This window comes from Protopterus annectens, chromosome 15.part0 (assembly GCF_019279795.1).
Source record: "Protopterus annectens isolate FY-2018-M chromosome 15.part0, PAN1.0, whole genome shotgun sequence".
Lineage (NCBI taxonomy): Eukaryota > Metazoa > Chordata > Ceratodontiformes > Protopteridae > Protopterus > Protopterus annectens.
In genome coordinates this window covers 438,347,545-438,361,658 of record NC_056749.1, presented here as the reverse complement: position 1 = coordinate 438,361,658, position 14,114 = coordinate 438,347,545, and the positions used below count along the sequence as shown (strand labels likewise).

Here is a 14,114-nt window from a genome sequence, read left to right as displayed (position 1 = left end):
TCCAGGCAAAAACCTTTTTGTCCTTTGCCCGAGCACACCTTTGGAACTCCCTATCACCACACATCCGTACCACCACAAGTCACTTTGCCTTCAAAACCATACTCCACTCGCATCTAAAATCTTGCTGGGAATGCTCCTGGTCCCATCCCACATAACATCCTTACCTCTTACCTTCCTCACCCCTCCCCTTTTTCTCCCTTCTCTGTCATTTTCTCCCCCATCTCACGTCCCCACTAACACCAGCGGTACCCCTAGTGTTCATTGCCCAGCTGTCTTTATAGCAGGAAGAGATATATTTGTATATACATACTTAATATTATATACATATTTTGTTGATTTTTATACTTAATTGTGGATTTTCATTAATTGTATCTCTAAATGCCATGTTTTTATATGTACTACTGTTCTACTATGTAAGTCACAATCTGATGTTAATAAATATTGTCCGTATGGAGCTTTTCTCCCCAGGACTCCATTGAAAACGGGTTCTTCTTGGCCCAATGGACCATCCTGGTAAACCAACTGCAAATAAATAAATAAAATAAATAAATTAAGTCTCTTTAGTCTCACCATCAATACCCATTGTCTTTTCAAATTCCAGTTGTGGGATTTTGTGAAAAGAGAAATCACTTGTCACAGTCCTCAGATATCCCTGAATCTAGGTCTCCCATTCTCCCCTTCTGCTCCAAAGCAGTCAACCATTGCAGGCGCCTTAGAATTTTCTTGGGGAGCAGTGTCAAGGGAAATTAAAGAGCAAGATTTCTAGGTCAATTAAGACAGTTCAAAGCAGTTAAACCTAAAATAGATGCTAGCTTTTATAAAGGCTCTCAACACTCTCTGAATCATCTGGGGTCAACAGGACGTCTTCAAATAGTTAGACAGTACCACAGTGATGTGGTACATAAACAAGCAAGGAGGAACTAGATTTTACCCCCTAGCCATGTTAGCATAGATATAGCTTTACAGCACAGTCTCTGACATCTTGCATTCTGTCAGAGGAAAATTGTATGGCAGACAAGCTGAGTTAGGACTAAGGCCTACTCCCATGAATGAAAACTGGATTAGGAGGTCTTCCAAGATTTGATCCATCTGTGGGAATTCCTCAGGTAGACCTTTTTGCCTTCTTAGTAAACAATCAACTGGAAAAATTATGTTCCAGGACTCTTTGCAAGAAGGCCTGGAAGACAGATGCCTTTTCTTTTCCTTGGATAGGAATGTTCCTGTATGCTTTTCCACCCTTTCCACTGATATTCAGGGTAATTCTGAAGATTTAGAAGGAATCCCTAAAGATCACTGTGATGACTTCTTCACCCAGGCAACAGTGGTTCTTCCTTCTTTTGAAACTGGCCAGAAGCACTTACCACAACCTTCCTCACAGACTAGATTTGCTCTCACAAAAACAGGGATGTTCGAAACTACCCCTCCCCAAACAAATGCAATTGACTGGCTGGATGATGGAGTCTTAATACCATTTAGACACCTTTTTTTTTGAGGATGTGTGACAGGTACTAATGGAGGTAAGAAAGCCTGCTACTAGAAAATTAAGTTAATGGAAAAGGTTTTCTGGTTGGTGTCAACAAAACAGCTAGTACCCATTTAGGGCTAGTGTTTCTTTGGATGCTCTTCTCTTCCCATGTTGCACTATTCATAAAATGAGGGATTCCCCACCTAGGTGACCCAAATGTGTGACCAGTATACCAAAGACTTCAGCTACTGCTAGGTACGTGTGACCCTTTGTCTGACAGCCAAAGCTTTTTCTTCATTCAGATAAGTGCCCTGTTGGGGAAAATTTATTTGTGCTTTTGCTACTGTATGTTTGCTTGAGGTTAATGCCATCCAGTAAGGACAAGAACCTTGTGGAAGACAGATTCCACATAAAGACTATGACGATCAGTGTCTTTTCTGCCTGGGGTCTGCTCATGACTACAAGGCTTGTGCCATTTGTCAGGCATTCATTCCTAAGATGCCCCGCAGTCATCTTTCAGCCATTAATATCTACCTAGAGAACCAGAGATTAAAGCGATTACCACTCTGTATGGAAGGTGTCTCGGGTCCATCATGTGAGCCTCTGAAGAAGAAGGTGAAAAAGGTAAGGCCTAAATCTTCAGCTGCGCCTGTGATCCCAGACCTCCCTCTCGAGGCCAGTGAAGGCCTCGAGGGAAGAGAAGAACATCTATGGTTATGGTAAGATTTTACAAAACTATTCTTTTTACAGCATTTATGTGAGTTACTGTCCTATATCCTACCTTAATCCTCTACTTGTGCCCATTTGTCAGCCATTTTAGCATGTATGCCCACTGATTACTCTTCTTTCAGTGCATTCTGTTGTGAAAATGTTTTTGATGGTGGTGTGCCACGTAAGCAGCCTCCTATAAGGCTTGTGGCTCCTCCTTGAGATCTTGATTTTGTGTTAGAAACTAACGCTTGCTCAATTTGAACAAATCTGACTAACTTGATTTTCTTAGCATGGAAAACAGTTTTGCTGGTTACTCTGACCTCTGCAAGAAAGGTATCTGAGTTAAAAGCTGTTGGCTGTCTCATTTTCCACAAGGATATGGTTTATTTGAGAAGCTATCCTTCTTTTATGCCTAAAATGGTATCTGAATTTACTTTAAGCCATGCTTTCCATCTCCTTGTTTTCTCTCCTAAAACTAAAAATGAGGGAGAAAGGATACTCCATATCTTTGATGTTCACAGACAACTCAAGATACTATCTTGATGGGACAGAATCTTTCAGAACATCCAATCAGTTGTTCATTTCATTTATAGGTTCACAGGTAAGTAGTAGGCTAGCTGCCCTTGTGGGCCATTTTAAGTATTGCCAGTTTCCCCTTTTTGTGTTCAAAGGTCAATAGTTCTATATTACCCCTAATAGGGATAACTGAATCATACCATAGATAATTTGAGGGGACCCATGCATGGAATAAAGCATTTAGGAGCTGCCTTTGTTCATTAGTAGTACAGGGGTAGTCCTAGGGTAAACTTTCTGTTTTCCATCCATAGATCTAAGTTGTATTTGAAAATGTACAAGGATGAACTTTGTTTTCTGTGGATGGGAGAGTCTGTTCCACAGCAGCAGTATCATCTGTGAAATATACTTGTCCTTCCAAACCATTCTGTTGATGTTGCAGAAGAGGTTTAGATCTGTAGATGAAGTATTTCTGATGCCATCTGAAGTGCTGATGTGCAATAAATTTATCAATAATGGGTTGGAGGATGTCTTATTTCCTTACTTACTTATTTTTGCATACTTTTTATTTACTTTTGAAGGTAAGAAGAAGGGACAGTCTGTGTCCTTTTGATGTTCTTCGTGTTTCACTGTTGCAGTCATTACATTTGGGTTATCTGCTTGCAGTATCCCTCAGTCAGCCTGATTAACAATGTCTTGGGTCCTGCGTCGGTTGCTGTCTCTTCTTCTGTGACGTCAGGTCGTCAGGGATATAAAACATGCAGCTGACGCCATTACATCAGTCTTTCTTACCATGCGGTGCCCAAAGCAGAAGCAGTTGGCAAGTGCCAGTCGGCCGACTCCTGAAATTTTCGTTTTCGAGTTTCAGAACCAAAGTCTTCAACTAAAGCTAAGTACCCCGTGGGGGAAACTTTTTCTTTCTCCTTACCGATGTCAATAAAAGTTAATAGTTGCATTTCTTGTGGAAAGCAAATACCTCACAAAGATTTTCATTCATACTGTATTCCTTGCCTAGGCCCTGACCACGACGTACTTTGCTGTCTGTTTTGTGCTTTATTTAATCAACGCACTATCTGTCGTCTGTATATTGTCGCCTCTAAATATTTTGGTTCTCGGTTCAATTATCCAGAAATGTCATCGGTTAGCCATCCGACTACCGGTATTCTGAAAAAACGCAAAGAGAAAGACAGAGACAGACCGCCTAGGTCCAAAGCTGCTGATGACGCTTCTCCTCAGCCAGTCGCCAGTTCGCTGGTACTCAGTGAGGTGCTTTCGTAGCCCCTGATATCCACTGCTTCTGATTCGCAGGCCTCTACTGAGACCCATTCAGAGTCCAGTATTCTGTGAGATGCTTCAGCAGTGGAACCTGCGGATGTCTCTACCTTGGATGGGTCCGGAGCCACTGTTCAGGCACCGGCTTCTGAGGGTGTATTCAAGCCTACGGACTTGCATATTAAACAGACACCTCCTTCTTCTTTAAGGCCTAAACCTCAAACCATGCCTAAGAAACCAATGCCCAGGCCGCATGCTCAGGCCTCTATGCCTAAAAAACTAATGATAAGAATGGCTGAAGATCTTATAACTCTAATCAGGGGAAGCCAACCCCCCCTTCTAAGAGACCTAGAGCTGAATTTGTTTATGAATCTTCTGACCAGGATTCTGATTTTTCTGATTATCTGGATTTACCCTTGTCTACTTATGAGGATTCTGATGCAGAGGACTCTATTTCCTCTGCTGCTCCTCCAGATGATTTTTCTTTTGGTGAAACCTTGCACACTCTAAGTGAGCATTTTCACTGGGAAAGCCAGGACTTTTCTGATTCAAAAAAGTGGCTTAGGGATTTCTTACTCCTGCCTCAGCATAGGCCTTTAGCTATACCTCCTGTACTAGACATTGTTGATGATGCCTTTTCGGTATCTAGTTTAGCTCCTGATTCCTTGCCTCCTGCTCCCAGAAAACCTGATAGATATTACAGGGTCCCTGATTCTTACAAGTTCTTTTTAAAAATCCTGTTGCGGATCTAGAGACTATTTCACAGGGACCCAAGGGCATTAAGGCTTTTACTGCTAAAACTCCTACATCATCTGATAGAGACTCCAGGACGCTGGATAGATGGGGCAAGAAGATTTACACTTCTGCAACCTTGGCCATTAGGGCTTTAAACTGTCAGTTTCATATGTTAAAGTATCAACAACATGTTACTGGATTGCTTAAACAGAAAATGATGTTGATTCCTGACTGTGCTGAAAATAAAGAATTACAGGATTTAATGCATTCTGCTGAACAGGCTGGAAAACATACTTTGCAATGTGGATTTGATTCGTTAGAGGCCTTTTGCAGGGCTGCTGTCACTGGGTCTGTACTCAGAAGGCATGCTTGGGTTAAGGAGCAATCTTTGCCTGATCATGTTAAAGCTAAACTGTTGGATGCTCCATTAAATCAAGACCGCCTGTTTGGCAACAAAGCTGAGGAAGTTCTTAAAAAGATGGAAGATAAAGCTAAATCTATGCAAACTGTTAAAGATATCTTACAAGTTCAGCCTCCAAGATTTAGTAGGCATTGGCCATCTAAGAATTGGTCCTTTCCGGCCCCTTCCAGGTCTTCTCAATCCAAACCCAGACACAGCAGAAACCCCAGGTTTCAGTCTCAGGGTACGCACAAGACTAAGCAGTGGGGGGCTTCTGCATCCAAATCTGGGAGTAATAAGACTCCTCCCTACGGAAAACTGTCTCAGTGACTTGCTTTTAAAACTTCCAAGCACTTCTCAACTGAATGCTCCTTTAGGCGGAAAGGTTGGTCTGCAGGCCAAAAACTGGGAACTCATTACCCAGGACAAATGAGTTTTAAATATAGTGTCCCAAGGATACAGATTTCACTTCCACATGTTACCAGCACCAAATGGATGGCCACATCTTCCCCCAAATCAGTGGGCAGAGGCCCAAAAGCAAGTACTCTCTCTCTTAAGCATGGGGGCTATTCAGTTGGTACCAGAAGAGGAAAAGGGACAAGGCTTCTACTCCAGACTTTTCCTGGTACCCAGAAAAGACAATTCATGGCGTCCTATCCTGGACCTTTCTAGTCTAAACACCAATTTGGTGATTCCAAAATTCAAGATGCTGACTCTTCACCAGTTGCTTCCTACGCTAGGCAAGGATGCCTAGTTGGCAACTCTAGATTTAAAAGAGGCATACCTGCACATCCCTATCGGGGAATCTTGCAGAAGATACCTACGCTTCAAAGCAGGCTACATGCACTATCAGTTCTCTACACTGCCCTTTGGCTTACCTACTGTGCCCAGGGTATTCACAAAGTGTCTAGCTCCAGTCATTGCATTTTGCAGGCGAATAAATATTTAAATATACCCATACTTGGACGATTGTCTAATTCATGCAGAAAGCCAGGCCATACTTCTGAATCATCTGGCCTTTGTAGAAAGGGTGTTGACTCGTGTGGGGTACACCATAAACGAAAATAAATCACACCTGGTACCCTGTCAACAAGTTATATTCCTGGGAGCAAGCTTGAATACAACTTCCCAGATGGCTTTCCTCACGCCAGAGAAACAGATTCATTTGACAATCTACTTCAAACAAGTGGCCATAAACACCCTGCTATCTGTAAGGCAAATGCTGCAAGCATTGGGGTTCATGGCCTCCTGCATTCTTCTAATTCCATATGCAAGACTGCATATGAGGAAACTACAGTGGTACCTAAAAGCCTGCGGTGTCAACATTCTCAAGATCTAGAAGCAATGATTCCTATCATACCTTGCCTACACATAGAGTTCCTTTGGTGGGCAGTGGCCTGCCACCAAAACAAGGGACTACCATTCACACTACCCCCTGCTGCCCAAACTCTAACAACAGACGCATCAGACTGCGCATGCGGGGCTCACCTGGCAGGGAAGTGCATTCAGGGCAAATGGAACCCAAGTAAAATGCACCTGCATATCAATCAGAAAGAAATGTTAGCTGTACAGAATGCTGTGACAGCCTTTAAGGACCACATTCTTCCAGGACAACTAATGGTAAAGACGGACAACACCACTGTTATGTGGTACATAAACAAGCAGGGGGGTACACATTCTTACCCCCTCTGCAGACTAGCCATGGCATTGTGGAACACAGCCTTGAGCTACCAAGTGAATCTACAAGCTCAGTTCTTGCAGGAAAACTAAATAAACTGACAGACGGACTAAGCAGAAAACCTCATGGATCCACATGAGTGGAAACTGGAACCAAGGATTTTCAGCTTGTTGACAAGCAAATGGGGGAACCCAGATATAGACCTGTTTGCCTCCCCCCCAGAACTATCAATTGGACAAATTTTGCACAAGGATTCTTCACAAACAAGCTTGGAAAGTGGATGCTCTGTCCTTCAGCTGGAAAAACCTATCAGTTTATGCCTTTCCTCCTCTGCTTCTGCTCTCCAAAGTACTGCTAAAGATCAAACAGGACAAGCTAAGGACGATTTTGATTGCACCAGACTGGCCACGCCAACACTGATACCCCCTCTTGCGCAGTGTGTCACATTTGGCCTCATGGCACCTGCCTCAGACTCCTTCCCTGTTGTCTCAGCAGGAGAACCAGATTCTGCACCCACAGCTTCAAACACTGAACCTAGCAGCCTGGCTAATTACCTAATCTCTCCTTTACCATCCCTCAGTAAACCAGTGATGGATATAATTTTAGAGGCAAGGAGGCCTAGTACTAGAAAATCTTATGCTGCAAAATGGAAAAGATTCTGTGCCTGGAACCAGTCTCAAGGGATGAGCAGAGCAGCGCCTAGTCTACCTCAGATTTTACAATACTTAACTGAGATGCTTCACAAGGGCTTGTTCTTTTCCTCCATCAAAATTCACGCCTCAGCCATTTCAGCTCATTATAACACAGAACCTCCCCTCTTTTCTCACCCACTGCTCAAGCAGTTCCTCAGAGGGGCCAAAATTTTAAGACCACCCAGTAGAGGCCCAACATCAGCCTGGGACCTTAACTTTGTCTTGGAGAAACTCACTCTTCCTTCTTTTTGAGCCAGCTGCTACTGCTGATTTAAAATTCCTTTCTTGGAAAACAGTGTTCCTTTTAGCAATTACTTCAGCAAGAAGTGTATCTGAATTACAGGCCCTGATGGCAGTGGAGCCTTTTATCATCTTTCATGCGGACAGGGTGTTCCTCAGAACCAATCCATCCTTCATGCCCAAGGTGGTATCCAGTGTGGCTCGTAATCAGTCCATCCATTTGCCAACCTTCTTTCCTAATCCACAGAACAAAGGGGGAATGGGTACTGCACGCCTTAGATGTGCACAGACAACTTAGATTCTACTTGGACAGGACTAAACCTCAAAGGAAATCTGAACAACTGCTGATGGCATTTGCTGCAGGGACAGAGGGGAAGGCTATTTCAAAGCAAACCATTTCTAAATGGATAGGCCATTGTATTAATTTCTGCTATAAGCACCATGGAAAACCTATCCCACAGGGCATCCGACCCCATTAAACCAGGGTTGCATCTACCTCTACAGCCTTTCTCAGAGGCATCCTAGAAGCTGCTACCTGGAGTTCTTTACATACTTTCACCAAGCATTATCATTTGCCAATTTTCTCTAAATCCAGAGCTGGCTTTGTCACTGCAGTCTTGCAGGGCCTTATAGCTGGTCCTAATGCTATTTAAATTCCTCCTCCCAACCTTAGCTTTGGGAATTTACCCAAATGTAATGAATGCAACAGTGAAACATGAAGAACATAGTACAGTTGTGTACACTTACCATAAATGTAGATGTTCGAGTGTATTCACTGTTGCAATCCTGGTTACCCTCCCTACAGCCCCCTGACTTCTTTTGGCTATACCTCTACTCTCCTTTACTATGCTTAAAAGCTTTTTGGTGTATTTGCTTTTTTGTTGGAGGTATAACTTTGTATATATATATATATATATATATATATATATATATATATAGTTAATTGCTTCCCATTAGGGGGGCACCTGATATCTGGGGCAAGAAAAACTGATGTAATGGCTTCGGCTGCATGTTTTATACCCCTGATGACCTGACATCACGGAAGAAGAGACAGCAACCAACGCAGGACCCAAGACTTTGTCAATCAGGTCGACTGAGGTCTACTGCAAGCAGATAACCCAAATGTAATGACTGCAACAGTGAATACACTCTAACGTCTACATTTATGGTAAGTGTATACAACTGTACTTTATTCCCACCACAATAAAACTGTTATAGGTAGGGTCAAGGCACACTCTACCAGAGTATTTACTTCATCTATGTTTTTTTGGAAAGTTTTGAAATTTCGAAATATTCTAGGAACAGCAGCTTGGTCCATACTGTGCATACTTTTAAAAAGCATTATAAATTAGATTCCTTTTCCAGGTTTAGGACAGGCTTTGCTAGGACCATTCTCCAGTGGTTTCTGGACCCTACCACTTCCACATCCCAGTTGTTCTACGCTATGGTACTCTGCCCATTTAGCTTCAGCTACTGTAGCAATGCATAGTATAAAAAGCATGGTACATTTGTGTATGTAAACTTACCATAACCGTAGATGTTCAAATGATCATTGCTGTTCCCTCTCTCCACCCCCCCCCCCTTTTTGTGTGTGGTTTTAAGTGCAGACATGTATTTTTGTTCTTTCCGTAGCAATATCCTTTCAGGGCTTAGCCTCCTTCTCTATGTTGGCATGAAAGCTCTGAAGAACTTGGTGCTCAAACATGTTTTTTAAGTCTACTCACCTTGTGCTGACTAACGTTTTTATGCGTGGAAAATGCCTTGAGGTTTTGGAAGCTGGCCAGCTGTTCTGTCATATCCAGGATATAACCCATATAATTTAGGCTACTGCAACAGTGATATTTCAAGCATCTACTGTTAAGATGTTTACTTGCCCAACTTTCTTTTTAATCCGCCTCTTTCCCATAGGAATGCTGTCTGCTGAACTTTATAGTTCTTTTTTAATACTCCCCTCCTCACATAATGATGATGTCACTGACTGAGTGCAGAAAAGCTTCTTGCACGCTTGATCACTTCCCTGATTGGTAATTAACGCTTCTTTTGTTTGTGAAAAGAGGTAAGCCTTGCTCATGCCTGCATTTTACTTATAATTCGTCTTTGCTGCTTTTGAGGAGAGGGCTGTCTAGAATAAGGTGAATTAATTAATTTTGTTTTTAAGGCGGAGGTGGGCTGCAAGTTATTAGCTTAATATTCATTAGAAAGAGAGTTAAGCAAATTGCACTAGTAATTTGTGTGTGCTGCAGTCATAGCTCTCAACCTTCCATCTCCAAAATGAGGAACACTAACCCTCATAATGTGGAACAAATGGACAAAATGTGGAACACATAGTAATGGCTTACTAATAACTTCAACTAGGAAGGTCATAGAATGGTCAAAATATACTGGTTTTACTTATAAAGAAGATCTTTTAATGAATTAATATGATTAATTTCTATTTACCAAGGATTTCACTTAACAAAATTCCTAACACTAAATGTGTGACAGAGTATCTCAATGTGGAACTTCAAGGAACTTTGAGGAACATGAACTTAAGACCCCAAATGAGGTACGTTCCTCGTAATGAGGTACACTTGAGAGGTATGGCTGCAGTTTGTTTGTTGGTTTGGTCAATGGCTGTTTAGCTAGAAATGCACTACTTTTGTAATGTTTGCTGCTCTTCTTGAATTCTGTTTCCAGGGCAGTCATTTTAAATTATCATCATGAGTTTAGCTTCCAGTGAAGTTAGTTGAAATGACCCAATGCTAGCCAAATCTAGAAGACTTCAACTCACCAGGCTCTGCCACCCCTACCGACAATCCTTCACTTCCTAGAGGATACCTCAGATCAAGTTTGCCACCATTCCAACTAGAGGCTCAACCCATGGCTCCACTTGTAACTATTCTTTATCTGGTGTTTTCTCTTTTTCCTTTCTCCCCTAAACTTTAGTGTGTCCCAAGTTTTTTAGACAGTATAGCTAGGTTTGTAGGTTTCTTGGGTTTGTAGGTATTAGGTTTTTAAAGTGTGTTAGTGTAGTTAATGGCGGGCTTTAAATCTGTTGTTTGCTTAGGTAGTTTTGCTTATATCTTAGTGTATACTTGTATTTTGTAGTGGTGTGTGCTAGGTTTTAGACTGTGGATAAGGATTTTAAAAATGTGCTGCTTGTGGGCACAATTTCTCTTCATAGGATACGCAAGATAAGTGCATCTACTGCTTGGGGCTGCCAACCTGGATTTATCCTGTTCCATCTGCAAGGAGCATAAATGAAAGGAGGGTGAGGTAGTTTTGAAGGATCTTCTGGCTGGCGCTTCTCCCTCAGGTGCGAAGGATGATGCAGACAGGAGTCACCACCCTCCTGGTAAGGATTCCAAGGCTTCCAGAGGTGACGGTAAGAGGTTCTCCTCCCTGTCTGCTCCTGACCTCCCTGGTGGTACATGAGACCCGAAAGTCACAAGACCTTTGCGTTCCCTTTGTGGTCTCTGAGATGATCACTCTCAGTGCAAACATCAAATAAGTCTCTGTCTGCGGGTCTTAGCATGCCAAGACCCTTTTTGGTGAAAGGGACTCCTTTAGGTCAGGTAACCTACCCCTTCTCACTCTCCACTCCACCAGAGGTGTCACCAGAATCTTCTCCTTCCCCTCTCTGAATCTGAGGTGTTGCCCAAGTGTCCTGCTGTGGAAGCAGTTGTGTCACTTGGCTGTTCATCCAGAAGCTTAAGATGCCATCACTTCAGATGCTTGGGTGTTACGAGTTATATCCAGCAGTTTAATGATTCCAGTTTTAGAAGAACTAGATTTCAGTCACAGATGTCTCCCAGATATTCCACCCCATAAGAGACAGCAGGCAGTTAGTAGAGATTCATAAGATGCTTGCAAATCGAGTCATTCAAGGGATCCCACCCGACCAATGGGGATCCTGAGTTTACTCATAGATGTCCTACTGTTCATCTGTTGCAGTACTCATAACATGAAGGAGTTCCCTGCCATAGACAATCCAATGTCAGCCAATTTACAAAAGACTTCACTACTTTAGGGTGCATGGTACATCGCATGTAGGCTGTGATCAGACGTCGTACATAAAACCTGACATACGCATGCACCATCCTCCACACTTCTCTGCCGCCATTTCCAAATGCCAGATTCCAATGTACAGTCTGACTCCAAGTCATTTGCAATTCTTCAAAATTCAGATGAGTGCCCCATTGGGGAATTTTTTTATTTTTCCTACTGTATTTGGTTAGGGTTCATGTCATCCGAGAAGGGCAAGTGCCAATGTGGACGACAAATTCCACACACTGTAACCTCCTCCAGTGCCTGTTCTGCCTAGGCCCAAACCACAATCACAAAAACTGCCCTATTTGTCAGGCATTTGTCCCAAATACATTAAGGAGTAGATCATCCTCTATAGCTATATAAATTGAAAATCAGCACTTAAAGCTTCTAGCAAAAAGTGCTATGGAGGGGTCTTTGAGGCCCGAAGCAGAGTCGCTTTTGAAGCGGAAGGCAAAAAACAAAGGCCTGAACTTTCTGCTGCACCTCTGGATACCGACGGCCATCTTGAGATGGAGTACAGCCCAGAGACACTCCCAGTTCACAACTCAGATTCGCAGGCCAAGCCTGACATCCAGGCCACCTTGGATCCGAGCAGGCATCCGTGTCATATGTCCATGTGGAACCACAGCTCATGAGTATGTATGACCCTAAGGGGATTCCACAGACTCTTATTAGGGAAGAGGTGGATTCCACCCTAATCAAATGTAGGCCTACATCTGGCCCTCCTACCCTACATAAAGCAGACCTAACAAGCATTTGTCTCCACCAAAAGAACCTGCTAGCTATTGGCAGTAATTCACTCTGGGCAGTTTCAGTGCCCTTATGTCACTTAGGCCTCCTCCAGGTTTTACAGCCCCCCCCCCCCCCCCCCACCCAGTTCTGTTCCCTCCACTTAGAAGAACTAGGGAAGAGGACACAACTGAGAAAGAGGCATCCTCAGGAGATGAATCCCTGGCTTACACTTCTCCAATCCCTTCCCCTTGGATTATGCCTCCCCAGAAGAGGAATCAAATGGTACAGGCTCATCAATGGAAGACCTTTCCTTTGGAGAGACCCTAGCTAAGATGAGAAACCACTTTAAATGGGATAGCACCCAAATATTTGAAGTACAAAAAAATTATACAATGACCTATTACAGGTGGAATTACCTAGCTCGTCCGCTATCCCTCCTGCCTCTTGCCTGCCTTTCTCATTGCTTTTGCCTCAGCTTCACAGGTGCCAGATTCCCAGCCACCTGCCCCCAAAAAGCCAGACCACTTCTACAAAGTCCCAGAGGACTGCAAGTTTCCCTTCAGATGTTTTCCTGCAGACCCTTCTGTAATTTATGTGGCTTCTGACAAGTCATCAAAATGACTGCCCTCCACTACCCTCTTACCATCTGATAAGGGTAGCAGGTTCCTGGATAGACACTCTAGCATTCAGGGCCATAAATTAACAAACGCGTGACCAAATTCACATTAGAACTTGTGTCCTAACTTTCACAGGTAATTGCAGGCTTACCTAAATGAGAAAATAAAACCTTGGCTACCCCTGGGACCGTAACTTTGTTTTGGAAAAGTGGACTCTCTCACTCTTCGAGCCAGAGAGAGAGAGAGAGAGAGCTTCCTCAGCTTATCTTCAGCACTGTTCCTGGAAAACTGTGTTACTCCTAACCTTAACTTCAGCCAGATGAGTGTCTGAGCTACAGGTCTTTATGGTATTTTCACCCTTTCTGGTCTTCCTGTGTACAGACCCCTCATTTATGCCTATGTTAGTCAGTGAAGTATCTCTCAATCAGCCCATACACTTACCTCCCTTATTCCCTTCTCTCAAGATCTCTAGTGAGAGTGTCCTCCATACTTTAGATCTCCACAGGCAACTTAGATTTTTATTTGGATAAGACCAAGGCTGTTAGAAAGTCAGATCAGCTTTGTTTCTTACCACCCATGGGCTCTGGGGCAGGCTGTGTCCAAGCAGACTATTTCCTCCTGGATTTCCAAGACAGTTTCCTTCTGCTACACTTACCATGGTAAGACTGTCCATTCCCCTGTTAGGGCTCATTCCACCAAGGCTATTTCCTTGTCTGGGGCCTTTTTCAAAGGATGGGACACAACTCAATTCTTGAAGCAGCCACGTGGACCTCAGTCCATACCTTCACCAAACACTGTAAATTAGATCACAACAAATCCAAGGCAGAAGGTTGCGAGCAGCAACTATTTTATTTGATAAACCGATTAAAACCAAACCAAATAAATTACATATATATTGAGCACTTTTGGCCTTTATCGGAACTTCATTAGAATATGAAAATAGTTAAGTTACTAAACTTTTATACACACATCCATGAGCAATAAGAACACTTCCTTTGATGTTTCAAGAGGGAGTGTCTCCAACCATTCA

General features: G+C 43.0%; 1 protein-coding gene across 2 annotated transcripts in view; it reads left to right on the top strand.

The window, feature by feature from the left end:
• The window catches only part of LOC122789744 (ubiquitin carboxyl-terminal hydrolase 12), a 902,204-nt gene that overhangs the window by 397,274 nt on the left and 490,816 nt on the right, over positions 1 to 14,114 (top strand). The window lies entirely within an intron of this gene.